This window comes from Rhinoderma darwinii (genome assembly GCF_050947455.1).
Source record: "Rhinoderma darwinii isolate aRhiDar2 chromosome 12 unlocalized genomic scaffold, aRhiDar2.hap1 SUPER_12_unloc_6, whole genome shotgun sequence".
Taxonomy (NCBI): Eukaryota; Metazoa; Chordata; class Amphibia; order Anura; family Rhinodermatidae; genus Rhinoderma; species Rhinoderma darwinii.
The window spans coordinates 435852-456370 of record NW_027461877.1 but is presented as its reverse complement, the minus strand read 5'-3'; the positions used below and the strand labels follow the sequence as shown (position 1 = coordinate 456370).

Here is a 20519-nt window from a genome sequence, read left to right as displayed (position 1 = left end):
GTATATAAGTGTCCCGCATATAATGTATATAAGTGTCCTGCATATAATGTATATATGTGTCCCGCATATAATGTATAGAAGTGTCCTGCATATAATGTATATAAGTGTCCCGCATATAATGTATATAAGTGTCCCGCATATAATGTATATAAGTGTCCCGCATATAATGTATATAAGTGTCCCGCATATAATGTATATAAGTGTCCCGCATATAATGTATATAAGTGTCCCGCATATAATGTATATAAGTGCCCCGCATATAATGTATAGAAGTGTCCTGCATATAATGTATATAAGTGTCCCGCATATAATGTATATAAGTGTCCCGCACTTCTTTGACGAGGCTGTATTTTTACGCGTCGTCGTTTGACAGCTGTCAAATGAATGGGCAGATGTTTGCCGACGTATTGTAGCCGTATTTTCAGACGTAAATTGAGGCATAATACGCCTCGTTTACGCCTGAAAATAGGTCGTGTGAACCCAGCCTGAGTCATAGATTAGTTGGACTACTTCGATAATGTACGTTTTTTTTTTTTTTAATAAAATGGTGAACGAGGGGTGTGCGGGGGAGTGTTTATTTCAATAAAAAAATGTTTTCTTATGTCTGTTTTTTTTTAAATGATATTACCGGCCGGCCTTAGGTTGGATGACGCACTGTGCGGGGGGCTCTATTGCTGCCCTCTACAAATATACACATATATATATATATATACACACACACACACACACACAGACAGAGACACACACACATACAGATATAAAGCATGTTAACATATACACACACACACAGACAGACAAAGCATGTATACATATAGAGACACATATATATACACACATAGACAGACAGTCAGACACAAGGCATGTATACATACACACACACACACACACACACACACACACACACACACACACACACACACACACACACCATGTATACATATAGAGACACATATATACACACACATAGACAGACAGTCAGACACAAGGCATGTATACATATAGAGACACACACACACACACACACACACACACACACACACACCATGTATACATATAGAGACACATATATACACACACAGACAGAGTCAGACACAAGGCATGTATACACACACAGACACACACACACACACACACACACACACACACACACTCACACACACACTCTCACACACACAAACACACTCTCACACACACACACACACACACACACACACACACTCACACTCACACATACAGACACACACACACACACACACACACACACTCACACACACACAGGAACTTACCATCTCTCCAGCTGCACAGGTTTCTTGCAGGTCGGGCTGTGGGCGGAGCTTCCTCCTCGGCTCTGCACTTGCTTCCTCTGCTTCCTCAGTGTGTGTAACGAGGAGCAGAGAATATAGAGTCCAAAGCACGGCCTGCACAGTTGCGCCCCCTACATGGTGGGAGGATGCAGCACCATGTCGCACACCTCTAAGGCTGCCCAATGCAGTCAGTCAGATGCCCCCCTCTTGTCAGTATGGTAGCAGCCTTAGTGAGGGCAGGAGGCTGAGCGCAGTAATTGGCACTCTGCCGCTCTAGTCTTTATCAACGACTCAGCCTCCTGTCCTCAACTCATTACTTACCAGCCGCTCTTCTTTTCTTCAGGAGAGAGGCCGCTCCTCCCGCAGTCCTCCAGGTTCTCTATGCTCCTCTCTCGCGTGCAGCGTCACAGAGGGGGAGTGTACTAGCAGACGTGCGCCTATCGTGCTGCACGTCTGCTAGGTAAAGTATTCTCCCCTGCCTTCCCCACGCATCGCCCCTGGCCCTGCCACAATATGCCACCCCCCGTTTTTAGCTCGGTGGCGTCGCCTGAGGCCGCTGCCTCACCTCGCCTCATGGCAGGTGCGGCCCTGGATCCAGGCATGGTTCATGTCCACTAGTGTTCTCCAGCTGTCACATAACTAGGTCTGCACCGTCATCATCTTTTTATGTTTTTGGATAATTTATATCTGTATTTTTATATCATAGTTTTTTATGTATTTTGAGAAGGTTGATGATAATGATGATTTTATATTGTCATTGACATTTAATAGTGGTATTTACTCCTGATCAGATCGAAGGTTTCTTGCACACGACTGTTGTGCCGTTTTTGACGGCATCCGAGTGGCACCCGATAGTCTTCATGGACCCATTCACTTTAGAGGGTGAATCGGGTCTGTGAAAAATGGTCCGAGTCTCCGATGCGAGGAAAGATAGAACATGTCCTATCTTTCCTCGGATCACTGGCGGGGCACGGCCGTGTGCATGCGGCGTAAAATTCCTGTACCATCTGAAAATCTCAATGGTCCTGTTCACACCTGTGTCGGAGGCTCCGCCACAGATTCCGTCATTTTTGCTGGACACGATAGCGCAACACGCAGCTCTACTTTATCCGTCAAAATGACGGAAACTACTAACGTCAGTAGATTTCTTTTGGTGCCATTGGTTTGCATCATGTGATGGATCTGGCTCTTCCGATATTCTCGTTGTTCTGGATTGAGCAGCATAACAGAACAGCCTGAGCCCCTTCTACATATCGGACTTTTTCACATGCTTGTGTCACTTCCGTTTTTTACCGGTTACTGGGAGCGCAAACAATGAATATAGACCATTTACGTAACCGGACGTGACTTCCGCTCCGCTCAGCACCCAGTATTGGCTGGAGTGAGTTACATACGCGTCTTATAAGCCGATCAGTATGAATCCCACACGACCCATTTATTACTGAGCGATATTCAGGCGTTACCGTTATTCTGCGTGTCGCTACGATTCTGGTCACACCACATATGTACAGGTTTTTTATATTTTACTACCTTTGCACAATAAAAACAAAAATAATTTGTTTTTGCATCGCAGTTTCCCCAGAGCCGTAACTATTGTATTTTTCCGTCGACGTCACTATATGTTTGCTTGTTTTCTGCGGGTCGAGTTGTATTTTAATGGCACCATTTTTGTGTGTATATATTATATGAATTAACTTTTATGATATATTTTTTTGGGGGGGGGCAGATTTTTTTTATGGTCTTCACCATGCACTTTAAATATTGTGTTAACTTTATTGCTCGGGCCATCACGATCGCGGCGATACCATATATGTGTATTTATTTCACTTGTTAAAAATAAAAAATAATTTATGGAAAAAACTGACAACCCATCGGCGGCCGGGGATCACATTCGTTGGCTGCCAATGGGTGAAAAACATTGAGCGATTTTTCTATGGGGTCACATATTACACCACTTTGCGGGAGAGTCCATGAACACGTATGTAAATGCCTGTGTTGTATGTTTTATGGGTGCGATTCTACATTTTAGAAAGTCTGTGGAATTGACCACATTGATTTGGGAATTCTTTGAGGTGATAGAAACCTCCCCAGAGGGTGTAGTGTGACCCTCCTGCCTGTATTCTTGTACCATATTACATTTTATATGGCCACTCGGGTGTAACGGTTCACTGGGATACGCTTCTTGTGATGTCATCCAGAATGTGGGCAGATTCTATTTCTCTGCACTGTGAAGAACCTGAGCGTGATGTCATGAGGGGCGTGGCCTGTAATCTGGACGTGTTCCGTTTCCACATAATGGCCAACCGGTTATGACATCAGAAAGTTTATAAATTGGGGTCACACATTGACCACGGTGTCAGTTTCTCTTGCTGGCTCTCATCATGGAGGTGTCGCGTAAGAAGAGGATGTTGGTGAAGACGTTTTCCAAGATGAGTACTGTAGAGAAAATGGAGGTTGGCGGACGCCGGCTTCCGGATGATGTGGAGATGGTGGACGTGGAGGACAAAGACGAAAAAATGGAGGTTGGCGGACGCCAGTTTCCGGATGATGTGGAGATGGAGGACGTGGAGGATGAGGGTGACAAAATGGAAATTGGCGGACGCCAATTTCCTGATGATGTGGAAATGGAAGACCTTTCGGGGGCTACGGTTATCATCAGGGCCTCAAACCCCCGGAAGAGAAAGCGGCCATTTTAGTACCATCTGCCACTCGGGGCCCATTTACCATCAGGGCCCCAAACCCCTGGGAGAGAAAGCGGCCATCTTAATTCCATCTGTCGCTTGGGGCCCATTTACCATCAGGGTCCCGAAACTCCCGGGAGAGAAAGCGGCCATCTTAATTCCATCCTTTACTTAGGGCCCATTCACCATCTTTAGGTGAGGTAAGTGCCGTCCACTGATGATCTTCTCCCCTCACATCTCTTCTACAGCCGCCTGGGCACTCAATTTCTGATTTTTTTTCGCAGTTGTCACCCCAACATCGTGGCCTTTACCACCTAAACCATCTGAAATTCCCATGAAGACTCCTCCAGTGCTGAGAAGCAGTGACGAGCAGAACAGAAGCGAGATCCGGTAAGTCTGACGTCCTCTGCTCCGTCTTCAGCTTTTCCTGGTGGTGAAGGTTTTGTGAAAAAAATATTTTTTTCTTTTTTAAGATTGGACAAAAAAATGGGGAAACGTCCCAGTCTCTTCTGATCCAGGACTGAGCTGTGTAAAGGTGGACTGACGGCCATATCCACGTGAGAAGAAGGACCCTCCCCCCCGCTCTTCATCTCACCAATCACCGCTTGTTAAAGGGCCGGCGCCACAAAACACAGCACAGCAACTCCACCACATTCTACAATAAACATATATTATTTTTTTTAAACTTTTTCACTCTTGTATTGGGCAATCATCCTGGGAATCTGTATTTTACGGGGCACTCGCGCTTAGCGGTTTTGTCGGGTTTTCTTTCCACAATTTATTTAAACCATGCAGCCGTTAATGCGGAGTTCTGGTGTTCAGTTTTGTGAAACTGCTGCGTATTTTGCTACAATTTTGCATTCGTGGGCGAAAAATGTTAAAAAAAATCTTCATGCTCCGCACTTAAAGGGAATCTCCGACACCATCAATATCTGATCATCTCCGGGGACCTCCAGCATTAGTGGGGGGTAAATTGGTTGTCCGGGATTTTCAGCCTATGCAAAGCTGGGTTTACACGTTGCGGTAATGTGTTGCTCGGTCCAAACGTTTTACCCCGAAATGCAGCATAAGTGTCCCCCTAGCAATGATAGACCCCCATTAAAGCGGACCTCCTCTCCTGCCACATCTGTTTTAGTAAAAACAAAATAAGGGCCAGTTCACACTGAGTTTTTTTACGTGTTGTTTTTTCTTTTACACGGAAACAGTGCCGGAAAACGCGCCAAAAAACGGCCGAAAATGCCTTCTATTGATTTCAATGGGAGGCGGAGGAGTTTTTTTTGCGAGCGGAAAACCAGTCTCGCGGTAAACAGAAGCGACATGCCCTATCTTCAGGCGTTTACGTCTCCGACTTCCCATTGACATCAATGGGAAGCAGAGAAAGCGTATTTCGCAGAGTTTTTTGCCCACTGCCCGCTACGTACGCGGGCGAAAAACGTGGCAAACGGCGTGCAGGCAGATTAAAACCTGCCTCAAAATTCCATACGGAATGTTGAGGCAGAGTTTTCTGACTTTAAAAAAACTCAGTGTGGACATAGCCTGATAATAAACCGTACCAGAATCAAAAAATGTCACTTCACCCTCCAAAAATGGAATGAAAAGAGATCAAGAAGTGGCATGTACCTAACAATGGTGCTGATCGAAACTGCAGTTCGTTACGCAGAAAACAAGTCCTCGCACGGCTTTCTTGATGGAAAACTAAAAAAGTTATGGCTCTTAAGCCTTATTCACACCAGCGTATTTCACGTCCGTGTTACACGCGTTAAGAAAACGTCCGTCGCGCGGACCTATGCAATTCAATGGGGACATTCAGTGTTTTTCACGCAGCGTGTGTCCTAAGCGTGAAGCTCACGACCTGTCCTATACTTGTGCGTTTTTAGCGCATCACGCACCCTTTGAAGTCAATAGGTGCGTGAAAATCACGGACAGCACACGGACGCACATCCGTGTGCTGAGCGTGATTCACGCAACCGTTCCTAAAGGAATGAGGGGAAAAAAACAAACACCTTCTCCAGTTGTTTTTGCTGATGTAAAAAAACGCGTGATACGGATGACATACGCGCGTAAAAACCGCAGACGCGCACCGTACACAGATACCACACGGAAATGCAACGCAGGAAAACGCTACTTTTTTTATACACGCAAAACGGACAGGTTCGTGTGAATAAGGCAACACCGAAAGTAATTGCTTTTTTATAAAAATAATTTTATTGTGCAAGCGCCATAAGACATAAAAAAAAAAACTATAAACATCTGGTATCGCCGTAATCGTATCGCCCCGCAGAATAAAGTGAATGTGTCATTTATAGCGCACGGGGAACGCTGTAAAGGAATAAACAGTAGAATTGCGGTTTTGTAGTAACCACGCCTCTTAAAAATAAAATCTGATAAAAAGTTGCATGCACCCCATGAAAAGTATAATTCCTCAAGGCCTCTAGTTTCCAAAATGGGGTCACTTTTAAGGGGTTTCCCCTGTGCTGGTACCTCAGAAGCTCCGCAAATGCGACATGGCGCCCAGAAACCAATCCAGCAAAATCGACATGCCAAATAGCGCTCCTGCCTATCTGAGCCCCGCCATTCGGCCAACCAGCAGTTTATGACCACATATGGGGTATTGCCGTAATCGGGAGAAATTATGTGTGATTTTAAATTTCACAGCCTAATTCCACAAAATGCAGCAAAAAAAAATAATAAAATGTATGGTCTAAATGCCCACTATACCCCTCGATAAGTTCCTCGAGGGGTGTAGTTTGCCAAATGGGGTCACGTTTGGGGGTTTCCACTGTTTTGGCACCACAAGACCTCTTCAAACCGGACATGGTGCCTAATAAAAAGAAGGCCTCAAAATCCACTAGGTGCTCCTTTGCTTCGGAGGCCGGTGCTTCAGTCCATTACCGCACTAGGGCCACATGTGGGATATTTCTCTAAACTGCAGAATCTGGGCAATAAGTATTGAGTTGCGTTTCTCCGGTAAAACCTTTTGTGTTATGAAAAAAAAAAAAAAAATGAAATAAAAAAGGATTTTCTGACAAAAAAAAATGAAATTTTTAATTTCACCTCTACTTTGCTTTAAATTCCTGTGAAACACCTAAAGGGTTCATAAACTTTCTACATGCTGTTGTGAATACTTTGAGGGGCCTAGTTTATAAAATGGGGTGTTTTATGGGAGTTTCTAATATATGGGCCCCTCAAAGCCACTTCAGAACTGAACCCTTAAATTTTTTTTATTCTAAGGGTATGTTCACACGCTCATGTGAATCCGGCCTGAGACGGAGGGTATGTGCACACGCTCATGTGAGTCCGGCCTAAGACGGAGGGTATGTGCACACGCTCATGTGAATCCGGCCTGAGACGGAGGGTATGTGCACACGCTCATGTGAATCCGGCCTGAGACGGAGGGTATGTGCACACGCTCATGTGAATCCGGCCTGAGACGGAGGGTATGTGCACACGCTCATGTGAATCCGGCCTGAGACGGAGGGTATGTGCACACGCTCATGTGAATCCGGCCTGAGACGGAGGGTATGTGCACACGCTCATGTGAATCCGGCCTGAGACGGAGGGTATGTGCACACGCTCATGTGAATCCGGCCTGAGACGGAGGGTATGTGCACACGCTCATGTGAATCCGGCCTGAGACGGAGGGTATGTGCACACGCTCATGTGAATCCGGCCTGAGACGGAGGGTATGTGCACACGCTCATGTGAATCCGGCCTGAGACGGAGGGTATGTGCACACGCTCATGTGAATCCGGCCTGAGACGGAGGGTATGTGCACACGCTCATGTGAATCCGGCCTGAGACGGAGGGTATGTGCACACGCTCATGTAAATCCGGCCTGAGACGGAGGGTATGTGCACACGCTCATGTGAATCCGGCCTGAGACGGAGGGTATGTGCACACGCTCATGTGAATCCGGCCTGAGACGGAGGGTATGTGCACATGCTCATGTGAGTCCGGCCTAAGACGGAGGGTATGTGCACACGCTCATGTGAATCCGGCCTGAGACGGAGGGTATGTGCACACGCTCATGTGAATCCGGCCTGAGACGGAGGGTATGCGCACACGCTCATGTAAATCCAGCCTGAGACGGAGGGTATGTGCACACGCTCATGTAAATCCAGCCTGAGACGGAGGGTATGTGCACACGCTCATGTAAATCCAGCCTGAGACGGAGGGTATGTGCACATGCTCATGTGAGTCCGGCCTAAGACGGAGGGTATGTGCACACGCTCATGTGAATCTGGCCTGAGACGGAGGGTATGTGCACACGCTCATGTGAATCCGGCCTGAGACGGAGGGTATGTGCACACGCTCATGTGAGTCCGGCCTGAGACGGAGGGTATGTGCACACGCTCATGTGAATCCGGCCTGAGACGGAGGGTATGTGCACACGCTCATGTGAATCCGGCCTGAGACGGAGGGTATGTGCACACGCTCATGTGAATCCGGCCTGAGACGGAGGGTATGTGCACACGCTCATGTGAATCCGGCCTGAGACGGAGGGTATGTGCACACGCTCATGTGAATCCGGCCTGAGACGGAGTGTAAAGGATCTGCCAGGCACTACGTCTGTGGAGACTCCCAGGGTTAATCAGTCGACACCTGAGGCCAGACCTCTTAGACTGACACCGGCTCCCACCAATCAGGGTGGCAGGCTCAGGAGTGGGAGAGCCTATCGCGGCCTGGTCAGTCAGAGTTAGCTCCGCCCCCTGTCCATTTATACCTGCAGTTTTCTCTTCCTCATTGCTTGTTATTCTTTTGGATTCCTGGCCCCACTGCTGCTTGCTCCAGCCTGCTTCTGCCGTGCTTCTGCCTTGCTGCAGTTCTCCTTGACTTGACTTGCTTTGCTTTGCTTTGCCCCTGGCTTGCTTCTGTCTCCGTGCCCACTCGGGTTACTCACTTCGTCCTGGTCCTGACTGTTCGTTCGCCGCTCCGTTTCCTCGTGGCGTTCCGTGGCTACTGCCCCTTCCCTTGCGTGTTCCCTGTTTGTTTTCCTGTGCACTTAGACAGCGTAGGGACCGCCGCCCAGTTGTACCTCGTCGCCTAGGGCGGGTCGTTGCAAGTAGGCAGGGACAGGGCGGTGGGTAGATTAGGGCTCACTTTCCCTTCACCTCCTTCCTGCCATCACAGAATAACAAGCCCTTACCTAGTCTACCATTTCTCCTACGCTGTCGCTATCATGGACCCCCTTGAGACCCTGACCCAGCAGATGCAGGGCCTCTCCCTACAGGTCCAGGCCCTGGCCCAAAGGGTTGGGCGCACCACCTCACCTCTAGAACCCGACCTCAAGTTACCTGACCGGTTTTCAGGGGACCGTAAGACGTTTCTCTCCTTCCGGGAGAGTTGCAGACTATATTTCCGCCTTAAGCCCCACTCCTCAGGTTCCGAGAACCAGCGGGTGGGTATCATCATATCCCGACTCCAGGAAGGGCCCCAAGAGTGGGCCTTCTCCTTGGCTCCTGACGCCCCTGAACTTTCCTCTGTTGATCGTTTTTTCTCTGCCCTCGGACTCATTTACGACGAGACTGACAGGACTGCTTTAGCCGAGAGTCAGTTGGTGACCTTACGTCAGGGTAGGAGACCGGTTGAGGAATACTGTTCTGATTTTAGGAAGTGGTGCGTAGCTTCTCAGTGGAACGATCCGGCCCTAAGGTGCCAGTTTAGGTTAGGATTATCTGACGCCCTGAAGGATCTGCTGGTTAGCTACCCCTCGTCTGACTCTCTTGACCAGGTTATGGCCCTAGCAGTACGACTTGACCGACGTCTCAGGGAACGTCAGCTAGAACGCTTCAGTGTGCTCCCCTCTGACTTTTCTGCGATCCCCCCCGAGGTCCCGCCTCCTCGCCCCTCCACGGAGGACTCGGAGGTACCTATGCAACTCGGGGCCTCCATGTCCCCTCGACAACGTAGGGAGTTTCGCAGAATGAACGGTCTCTGCTTCTACTGTGGGGACGACAAGCATCTACTGAACACCTGTCCCAGGCGCAAGAATAAGGAGCCGGAAAACTTCCGCGCCTAAGTGATCATCGGGGAGGTCACTTGGGCGCACAGGTATTTCCCGTTAATGTGAAACGCAATAAAATTTTGCTTCCCTTTCAGGTCTCGTTTGCTGGCCGGTCTGCCACGGGCAGTGCTTTCGTGGATTCTGGCTCATCTGCTAATATCATGTCTGTGGAATTTGCTATGTCTCTAAAGATGCCTTGTATTGATTTACCTTATCCTATCCCTGTAGTAGGAATCGACTCTACTCCCCTTGCTAATGGTTATTTTACTCAGCATACTCCTGTTTTTGAACTCCTGGTTGGCTCCATGCATTTGGAGCAGTGCTCTGTACTGGTAATGCAGGGATTATCGTCTGATCTGGTTTTAGGCCTTCCCTGGTTGCAGTTGCATAATCCCACGTTTGATTGGAATACTGGGGATCTCACCAAATGGGGTAATGAATGTCTTATGTCATGTCTTTCTGTTAACTCTATTTCTCCCCGGGAGGAGGTAAACACGCTTCCTGAGTTCGTTCAGGACTTCGCCGATGTGTTTTCTAAGGAGGCCTCCGAGGTGTTGCCCCCCCATAGAGATTACGATTGCGCTATCGATTTGGTGCCTGGTGCCAAGCTTCCTAAAGGTAGGATATTTAATCTTTCATGTCCTGAACGTGAAGCCATGAGGGTGTATATCCAGGAATGCCTGGCCAAGGGTTTCATTCGCCCCTCGACTTCTCCTGTAGGTGCTGGCTTCTTCTTCGTGGGGAAGAAGGATGGTGGTCTTAGGCCGTGCATTGATTATCGTAACCTGAATAAGGTCACTGTAAGGAACCAGTACCCACTTCCTTTGATTCCGGATCTTTTTAATCAGGTTCAGGGAGCCCAATGGTTTTCTAAGTTCGATCTACGGGGGGCATATAACCTTATCCGCATCAAAGAGGGGGATGAGTGGAAAACTGCGTTCAACACACCCGAGGGTCATTTCGAATACCTGGTCATGCCCTTTGGGTTGTGTAACGCCCCTGCTGTCTTCCAGAATTTTATTAATGAAATCCTGAGAGAGTACCTGGGTAATTTTCTTGTTGTGTACCTTGATGACATACTGGTGTTTTCCAAGGACTGGTCCTCTCACGTGGAGCATGTCAGGAAGGTGCTCCAGGTCCTTCGGGAGAATAATCTGTTTGCTAAGACTGAAAAATGTGTCTTTGGGGTACAGGAGATACCATTTTTAGGGCAAATCCTCACTCCTCATGAATTCCGCATGGACCCTGCCAAGGTTCAAGCTGTGGCGGAATGGGTCCAACCTGCCTCCCTTAAGGCGTTACAGTGTTTTTTAGGGTTCGCCAACTATTACAGGAGATTTATTGCCAACTTCTCGGTCGTCGCTAAGCCTCTTACGGACCTTACCCGCAAGGGTGCTGATGTCCTCCATTGGCCCCCTGAGGCCGTCCAGGCCTTTGAGACTCTCAAGAAGTGCTTTATCTCGGCCCCCGTGCTGATTCAGCCCAACCAAGAGGAGCCATTTATTGTGGAGGTTGACGCTTCCGAGGTGGGAGTGGGGGCCGTCTTGTCCCAGGGTACCAGCTCCCTCACCCATCTCCGCCCCTGTGCTTACTTCTCTAGGAAGTTTTCGCCCACGGAGAGTAACTATGATATTGGCAACCGCGAACTTCTAGCCATTAAATGGGCTTTTGAGGAGTGGCGGCACTTCCTGGAGGGGGCCAGACACCAGGTAACGGTCCTTACGGATCACAAGAATCTGGTTTTCCTAGAATCGGCCCGGAGGCTTAATCCTAGACAAGCTCGGTGGGCACTATTCTTTACCAGATTTAATTTCTTGGTTACCTATAGGGCTGGGTCCAAGAATATTAAGGCTGATGCTCTGTCACGTAGTTTCATGGCCAATCCTCCTTCCGAGAAGGATCCCGCTTGTATTTTACCCCCTGGTATAATCGTCTCTGCCACGGATTCTGATTTAGCTTCTGATATCGCGGCTGATCAGGGTGCAGCTCCCGGGAACGTCCCTGGGGACAAACTGTTTGTTCCCCTGCAATACCGGCTGAGGGTACTCAGGGAAAACCATGACTCCGCTCTATCTGGTCATCCTGGCATCTTGGGCACCAAACACCTCATTACCAGAAACTATTGGTGGCCTGGGTTGCCTAAAGATGTTAGGGCTTACGTCGCCGCTTGTGAGGTTTGCGCTAGGTCCAAAACCCCTAGGTCCCGACCTGCGGGCCTACTACGTCCCTTGCCCATTCCCCAGAGACCTTGGACCCATATCTCCATGGATTTTATCACCGATTTGCCTCCATCTCAGGGCAAGTCGGTGGTGTGGGTGGTAGTCGACCGCTTCAGCAAGATGTGCCACTTTGTGCCCCTTAAGAAGCTACCTAACGCCAAGACGTTAGCTTCTTTGTTTGTGAAACACATCCTGCGTCTCCATGGGGCCCCAGTCAATATCGTTTCGGACAGAGGGGTACAATTTGTTTCCTTATTTTGGAGAGCCTTTTGTAAAAAGTTGGAGATTGATCTGTCCTTCTCCTCCGCCTTCCATCCCGAAACTAACGGCCAAACGGAAAGGACCAACCAATCCCTGGAACAATATTTAAGGTGTTTCATCTCTGACTGTCAATTCGATTGGGTCTCATTCCTTCCCCTTGCTGAATTTTCCCTGAATAACCGGGTCAGTAACTCGTCAGGGGTCTCCCCGTTTTTCTGTAATTTCGGGTTTAACCCAAGGTTCTCCTCCGTCTCCCCTGGTTGTTCCAATAATCCTGAGGTAGAGGATGTTCATCGGGAACTGTGCACTGTCTGGGCCCAGGTTCAGAAGAACCTAGAGGCGTCCCAGAGCGCACAAAAGATTCAGGCGGATAGTAGACGTTCTGCTAACCCCCGGTTTGTCGTCGGGGATTTGGTCTGGTTGTCGTCCAGGAACTTGCGCCTTAAGGTCCCGTCCAGGAAGTTTGCTCCCCGATTTATTGGGCCTTATAAGGTCATTGAAGTCCTCAACCCTGTATCCTTCCGTCTGGAGCTGCCCCCATCCTTCCGCATACACGACGTCTTTCATGCTTCCCTCCTTAAACGCTGCTCCCCGTCCTGGTCCCCCTCTAGGAAACCTCCTGTTCCCGTTCTCACCCCTGAGGGGGTGGAATTCGAGGTGGCCAAGATTGTGGACAGTAGGATGATCCAGGGCTCCCTCCAGTACCTGGTCCATTGGAGAGGATACGGGCCGGAGGAGAGGACTTGGGTACCTGCTCGAGATGTTCACGCTGGGGTATTGGTCAGGAGGTTCCACCTTCTCTTCCCCACTAAACCGGGTCCTCTTAGTAAGGGTCCGGTGGCCCCTCATAAAAGGGGGAGTACTGTAAAGGATCTGCCAGGCACTACGTCTGTGGAGACTCCCAGGGTTAATCAGTCGACACCTGAGGCCAGACCTCTTAGACTGACACCGGCTCCCACCAATCAGGGTGGCAGGCTCAGGAGTGGGAGAGCCTATCGCGGCCTGGTCAGTCAGAGTTAGCTCCGCCCCCTGTCCATTTATACCTGCAGTTTTCTCTTCCTCATTGCTTGTTATTCTTTTGGATTCCTGGCCCCACTGCTGCTTGCTCCAGCCTGCTTCTGCCGTGCTTCTGCCTTGCTGCAGTTCTCCTTGACTTGACTTGCTTTGCTTTGCTTTGCCCCTGGCTTGCTTCTGTCTCCGTGCCCACTCGGGTTACTCACTTCGTCCTGGTCCTGACTGTTCGTTCGCCGCTCCGTTTCCTCGTGGCGTTCCGTGGCTACTGCCCCTTCCCTTGCGTGTTCCCTGTTTGTTTTCCTGTGCACTTAGACAGCGTAGGGACCGCCGCCCAGTTGTACCTCGTCGCCTAGGGCGGGTCGTTGCAAGTAGGCAGGGACAGGGCGGTGGGTAGATTAGGGCTCACTTTCCCTTCACCTCCTTCCTGCCATCACACGGAGGGTATGTGCACACGCTCATGTGAATCCGGCCTGAGACGGAGGGTATGTGCACACGCTCATGTGAATCCGGCCTGAGACGGAGGGTATGTGCACACGCTCATGTGAATCCGGCCTGAGACGGAGGGTATGTTCACACGCTCATGTGAATCCGGCCTGAGACGGAGGGTATGTGCACACGCTCATGTGAATCCGGCCTGAGACGGAGGGTATGTGCACACGCTCATGTGAATCCGGCCTGAGACGGAGGGTATGTGCACACGCTCATGTGAATCCGGCCTGAGACGGAGGGTATGTGCACACGCTCATGTGAATCCGGCCTGAGACGGAGGGTATGTGCACACGCTCATGTGAATCCGGCCTGAGACGGAGGGTATGTGCACACGCTCATGTGAATCCGGCCTGAGACGGAGGGTATGTGCACACGCTCATGTGAATCCGGCCTGAGACGGAGGGTATGTGCACACGCTCATGTAAATCCGGCCTGAGACGGAGGGTATGTGCACACGCTCATGTGAATCCGGCCTGAGACGGAGGGTATGTGCACACGCTCATGTGAATCAGGCCTGAGACGGAGGGTATGTGCACACGCTCATGTGAATCCGGCCTGAGACGGAGGGTATGTGCACACGCTCATGTGAATCCGGCCTGAGACGGAGGGTATGTTCACACGCTCATGTAAATCCAGCCTGAGACGGAGGGTATGTGCACACGCTCATGTGAATCCGGCCTGAGACGGAGGGTATGTGTAGCGGCAGGGGGTAGGGAGACGGACAAGTGAGCCCTAATCTACCCGCCACTCTGTCCCTGCCTACTTGCAACGACCCGCCCTAGGCGACGGGGTACAACTGGGCGGCGGTCCCTGCGCTCAGTAAGTGCACGACAAACACGACAAACATACAAGGAACACAAGCAAGGAAAAGGGGCCGTTGCCCACGGCAACACCGTGAGCAACCAGAGTGGTGAACGAGCCGAGTCAAGCCAGGAGTGTGCGAGGTACAAAACGAAAAGCAGAAGAGTAGTCGGTAAGCCAGGGTCGGTATGGAGCAGGATCAAAAATAGCAGGAGCTGTAGCTGGGCCAGGAACCACAAGGAAGGAAACCAAAGCAATAACAAGCACCGAGGGACAGGAAGTGCAGGCTTAAATAGACCGAGGGCGGGAGCTAGCTGAGTCTGGCCAGGTTACGATAGGCTCTCCCACTCCTAAGCCTGCCAGCCTGAATGGTGGAAGCAGGAGTCAGTCTCAGGGATGTATTCTCAGGTGCTGACTGATTAGTTCTGGGAGTTAACCCCGCAGTGCCTGGCAGATCCTTTACAGTATGTGTACACGCTCATGTGAATCCGGCCTGAGACGGAGGGTATGTGCACACGCTCATGTGAATCCGGCCTGAGACGGAGGGTATGTGCACACGCTCATGTGAATCCGGCCTGAGACGGAGGGTATGTGCACACGCTCATGTGAATCCGGCCTGAGACGGAGGGTATGTGCACACGCTCATGTGAATCCGGCCTGAGACGGAGGGTATGTGCACACGCTCATGTGAATCCGGCCTGAGACGGAGGGTATGTGCACACGCTCATGTGAATCCGGCCTGAGACGGAGGGTATGTGCACACGCTCATGTGAATCCGGCCTGAGAAAGGAGGGTATGTGCACACGCTCATGTGAATCCGGCCTGAGACGGAGGGTATGTGCACACGCTCATATGAATCCAGCCTGAGACGGAGGGTATGTGCACACGCTCATGTGAATCCGGCCTGAGATGGAGGGTATGTGCACACGCTTAACAAAAAAAACGTCTGAAAATACGGAGCTGTTTTAATCTGGAGCTTCTTTTGCGTCGTTTTTCATAGTGTTCAATGGAAAAATCAGCTCCAAAAAACGCCTCAAGAAGTGACATGCACTTCTTTTTATGGAGCGTCTTTTTACGCTCCGTTTTTTAAAACCGCGGCGTAAAAAAGACGCCCCGTATGAACTAAATGCTGTTTTTCCCATTGATTTCAATGGGCAGATGTTTGTAGGCGTTCAGCTTCCATTTTTTCAGGCGTTTTTCAAGGCGTAAACGCCCCAAAATATGCCTGAAAACACTGCGTGTGAACATACCCTTAATATGAGAAATTGCTGTTTATGTTCTAAGCCGTGTAATGTCCTAGAAAAAAGAAAATGTTCAAAAAACGATGCCAAAACGATGCCAATCTAAAGTAGGCATGTGGGAAACGTGAACTAGTAACTATTTTGGGGGGTATAACCACCTGCCTTACAAGCAGATGCATTGAATATTCTGAAAAATTCTATTCAATTTTTTCTTCTAAATTTTGCTATTTTTCACAAATAAACACTGAATATAAATCGACCAAATTTCACCACTAACATAAAGTCCAATGTGTCACAAGAAAACAGTTTCAGAATCGCTTGGATAGGTTTATGCATTCCGAAGTTATTACTGCATAAAGTGAAATATGTCAGATTTGAAAAAAAATAGGCTCTGAGCTGTGTCCTATTTTTGTGCAGCAGGGTGTGCATTGGCGCCGCTGATCCTTCATAGCCGCTTAGCTGTTTTGAAGAATCAGCGGCGAGCACCCCCCCACACACAAATCCCCCCCAAACATGGAACTGTGCCCCACACAACCCCCCCACAGTTAGTTTTTTACGCAAGCGTTTTTATAAAATCGTTTTGCGTAAAAAAGAACGGCTCGCTCTCCCATTGATGTAAATGGGAAGCATAATCAAGTGTTTGACGGTTTTTAGGACTCCCATTCACTATGGGAACATTTGGCGTTTTTTTTTACGTGCAAAGGAATTGACTCGACACTTCTTTATTTACACAACGCGTTTTAAAAAAAACGAGTGTGTAAAAAAGTGCGTTGTACGTACTAACAGCGCACTTTACCAATTATTTATATCAAAAGCGCAAGCAAGCATTTGGATGTGGGTTTTGCCACGTAAAATGCGCAAAAAAAGTGTCAAATACACGACGTGTGAACCTGTCAACTGAAGTCAGTCACTTCACTTTCATCATTCTTAGACCGGATTCACACGAGCGTGTGCGTTTTGCGCGCGCAAAAGCTCCGTGTGTCATCAGCATGTGCTGCGTGGCCTCGTGATTTTCGCGCAGCCGGCATCGTTGTGACACTCTGGTTTTGTTTATAAACAGAAAAGCACGTGCTGCTTTTTTGTTTGCATTTATTTATTTTACGGCTGTTGCGCGAATCACACGCCGCACCCAAAGTGCTTCCGGGTGCCGAGCGCAATTTGCACGCACCCATTGACTTCAATGTGTGCGTGCTGCGCGAAACACGGCTAAATATAGGACATGTCGTGAGTTTCACGCAGCAGACATACGCTACGTGAAATTCACTGACCGTCTGAACGGCCCCATTGCCTAACATAGGTCCGTGCGATGCGCGTGAGAAAACCACACACGTAGCACGGATGTATAACACGTTCGTGTGAATAAGGCCTTAGGCTATGTTCACACGCAGTGAGCAAAAACCTCTGAAAATACGGAGCTGTTTCCAGGCGAAAACAGCTCCTGATTTTCATAAGTTTTTTTTAACACACGTTTTTCAAGCGGTTTTTCAATGGCTTCAATGAAAAGCAGCTCCAAGAACGTCCCAAGTGACATGCACTTCTTTGACGCGGGCGTCTTTTGACAGTGACACGTAAAAATACACCTCGTGGGAACAGAACATCGGAAAACCCATTGAAAGCAATGGGCAGATGTTTGTAGGTGTAATGGAGCCGTTTTTTAAGGCGTAAAATGCCAGAATTACGTCTGAAAACACTCCGTGTGAACACACCCTCAGTCTTTTCAGCCGTTTTTCGGGCCGTATAAGTCTCGAAAAACGGCTGAAAAATCAAAAGCAGAACGCCTACAAACATCTGCCCATTGATTTCAATGGGAAAACCGGCGTTCTGTTTCAACGGGCCATTTTTTTACACCTCATTTTCAAAGACAGCACGTAAAAAGACGCCCGCGAAAAAGAAGTGCGTGTCACTGCAAAAACGGCCATAAAATTCGTGAGTTTGATTAAAACACGGCTGAAAATCTGGAGGGGATTTCCCTTGAAAACAGCTCCGTATTTTCAGATTTTTTTTAGTAAGACTGTCAACATACCCTCCTCCGCCTTTTGGTGTCTCCTATAGCTTCTGCCAGCTGCCATTTGTACAATCACTCAAAACGGCAGCCGGACAATGCTTAACAATTTGAAGACACCTTTTCCTGGCTTGTAGCCAAAAATAGGGAAGGTGGGGGGGGGGGGTGAGATTCCCTCCCACATTTACAGCAGCTGTAAATGAGCTAGCTTTACCTTCTTCACCTTGCTGTAATTCTGGGAAGTGCTCCCTCTGGTGGCCAACATAGAAAACCCAGTCAAATTATTATTTAATTTTTAATACTGTCCACCATGTGGAAGAAAAAAGAATAAAAATACAGCAAAAAAAGCTTAAAAAAAACAAAAACACATAATAAAAATAAGTTACTTACAAAAAAAATAATTATTTGGCGACACACCCTTTAAGGGGTTAACCATAAACCTAACATGAGTAACCAAGTCAAGTAATCGGCGCTCTGCGTGCCTTTTGGGATGCAAATGTGTGAATTGTGTCATCCAAGTCCAATTTATAGGCAAGTTCATGTTCGATTGAAATCGTAGCTAATCCAACAAGCCGTTCCTGCGGCGGGGTGGAGCGCAGGTATGTTTTAACAAGTTCCAACTTTGAGCAACTGCGCTCACCACTAGCAACAGTCACCGGTAGTGAAAGAAGAATTCTGAGAGCGATACAAGTGTTGGGAAACATGGTGCACATCTTGCTTCGGCAGATGTACCCCAGGACGCTCTTTGGAGTGTAGCAGTTTGCGGGAACGTATCTGGAGAGTGATTTCAGCTCGTAACACAGGTCCGCTCCATCAATGTCACGCAGGTGGTCGTGCGACAGCCGTTTTTCGAGATGATCACACTGCTCTCGAAGGTTTTCTTGGGTCAGATCCTTGATTTGTTGTAAATTATACATTACCCCAAACACGTTGCGGTGTTCTGTCAATTGCAAGATGCGATCTTGAACAGTCTGCACGTCGGAATCAAGAATCCGGGTAAAGAACCCGACTTTGAATAAATGTTTCGGATCTCTTATCGGTTCATCTTGCGATTCACAATCAAAGCGTCTCTTTCTGCGACGCGTTTTACCTTCTTCCGCAGGTGGAAAGTCTCCTTCAATTTCCAATGCTGCTGCCAGGCACTGTGCTTCTCGGATAATATTTTCCAATTGCTCATCTGAACGGTACGGTTGCAGAAATAATTTACAGGTCTCTAATTGTTTCATTGCCCCCGAAATATCCAAGTCGATCTCCTGAAGTTTTTTACTTGCGATGTTAATTTAAAATAAAACGTCGTACCACGTAACAAGTCCGCACAAAAATGTGAAGTTACAGATGTTCTTCCGGATGCCCCTAATCTCCGCCACTGTTTTTGAAAGAGCAGCTCCTTGTAGAGTGCTGTCCTCCATAACATCTGTGAGGGCGTCGTCTATCTTTGAGATTTGGTTGCGGATAGCCCTCACCGCCTCTATGTGGCTCTCCCATCTGGTCATACTTAATGAGAGGGATTGGTGTGAAGCGCCAAGGTTATATTTAAAGGGATCCTGTCATCAGCATTTTCGGTATGAAGCCTGCAATACCCTTTGAAAGTGGGTGAAAAATCATTGTTAACTAACCTATAAATAAGTTAAAAGTCGGCTCTGTACCTTTAGTATTCCGGTTTTCAGTAGTCCCGCGCCGTATGCAAATGACCACAAAAGAGTCAAATCTTCACTCGAAAAGAGTCAGATTTTCCTTCCTCCGGCGTTTCAGAGTTGGCTCCGCCTCCTTGTTGTTGATTGACAGCTTATCTCACTCCACTTCACATGAAATCCCGTGCTTGCGCATTGAGACTGTAAAGTAGATGTTCTCACATTATTGGACTGCGCATGCTCGGCGCTCTGTGTGACGTCATCATATGCCGTCGGTTCCTCTTCTAATCCAGCCCCGTCTCCTGACAGCTGAGTGAACGAAGCGAGCGGGGTGTGTACCCGCGCGGCGCATGCACAGTTAAATATTTCCGGATGAATGAATCAGGGAAGGTGGTGAGGCACGCATGCGCGAGATGTGAACCGAGAGTTCGGCAATTAGGGCTGTACAGGCGGCGTACGTGGGCGGAGTCAAGATCGTGCGTCACAAAGCTAAAATGAATTAGCATAAAAGGCGGTAAAACTTTTAATGGCTATATTTCGGGCAAGAAGAAGAAGAACGGAGAGAAGAACACATCAATGCACTATGGACAGCAGCGGGCACTACAGGGTCAGGACGTTTTAAAAGGTAAGATGGTGATGACAGGATCCCTTTAAGAATAGCCCACCGGTGAGTGGAGACCGAAAAAAATACATAAAGGCTTTGAATTATGTTGAAAAACTCCACCGCTTCCACACAGGCCGATGCTGCATCACTGACCACAAGGTTTAAGGGGTGCGAGTTGCAAGGCACATAGAAGGCCCGCGGGTTTATTTGCCGTACACCAGCTTGTACCCCGTTAATTCTACCCATCATGTCGGAGCCGTTGTCGTAA

The 20519-nt window shown here is 48.6% G+C and overlaps 1 long non-coding RNA gene across 1 annotated transcript; it reads left to right on the top strand.

Moving 5' to 3' along the window:
• Positions 1-2706: 2706 nt before the first annotated feature.
• On the top strand, positions 2707-4670 carry LOC142698195 (uncharacterized). Its single transcript, XR_012865726.1, has 3 exons — positions 2707-4185; positions 4270-4375; positions 4459-4670. It is a non-coding gene; the product is annotated as an uncharacterized LOC142698195 (long non-coding RNA).
• The last annotated feature ends 15849 nt before the right edge of the window (positions 4671-20519 follow it).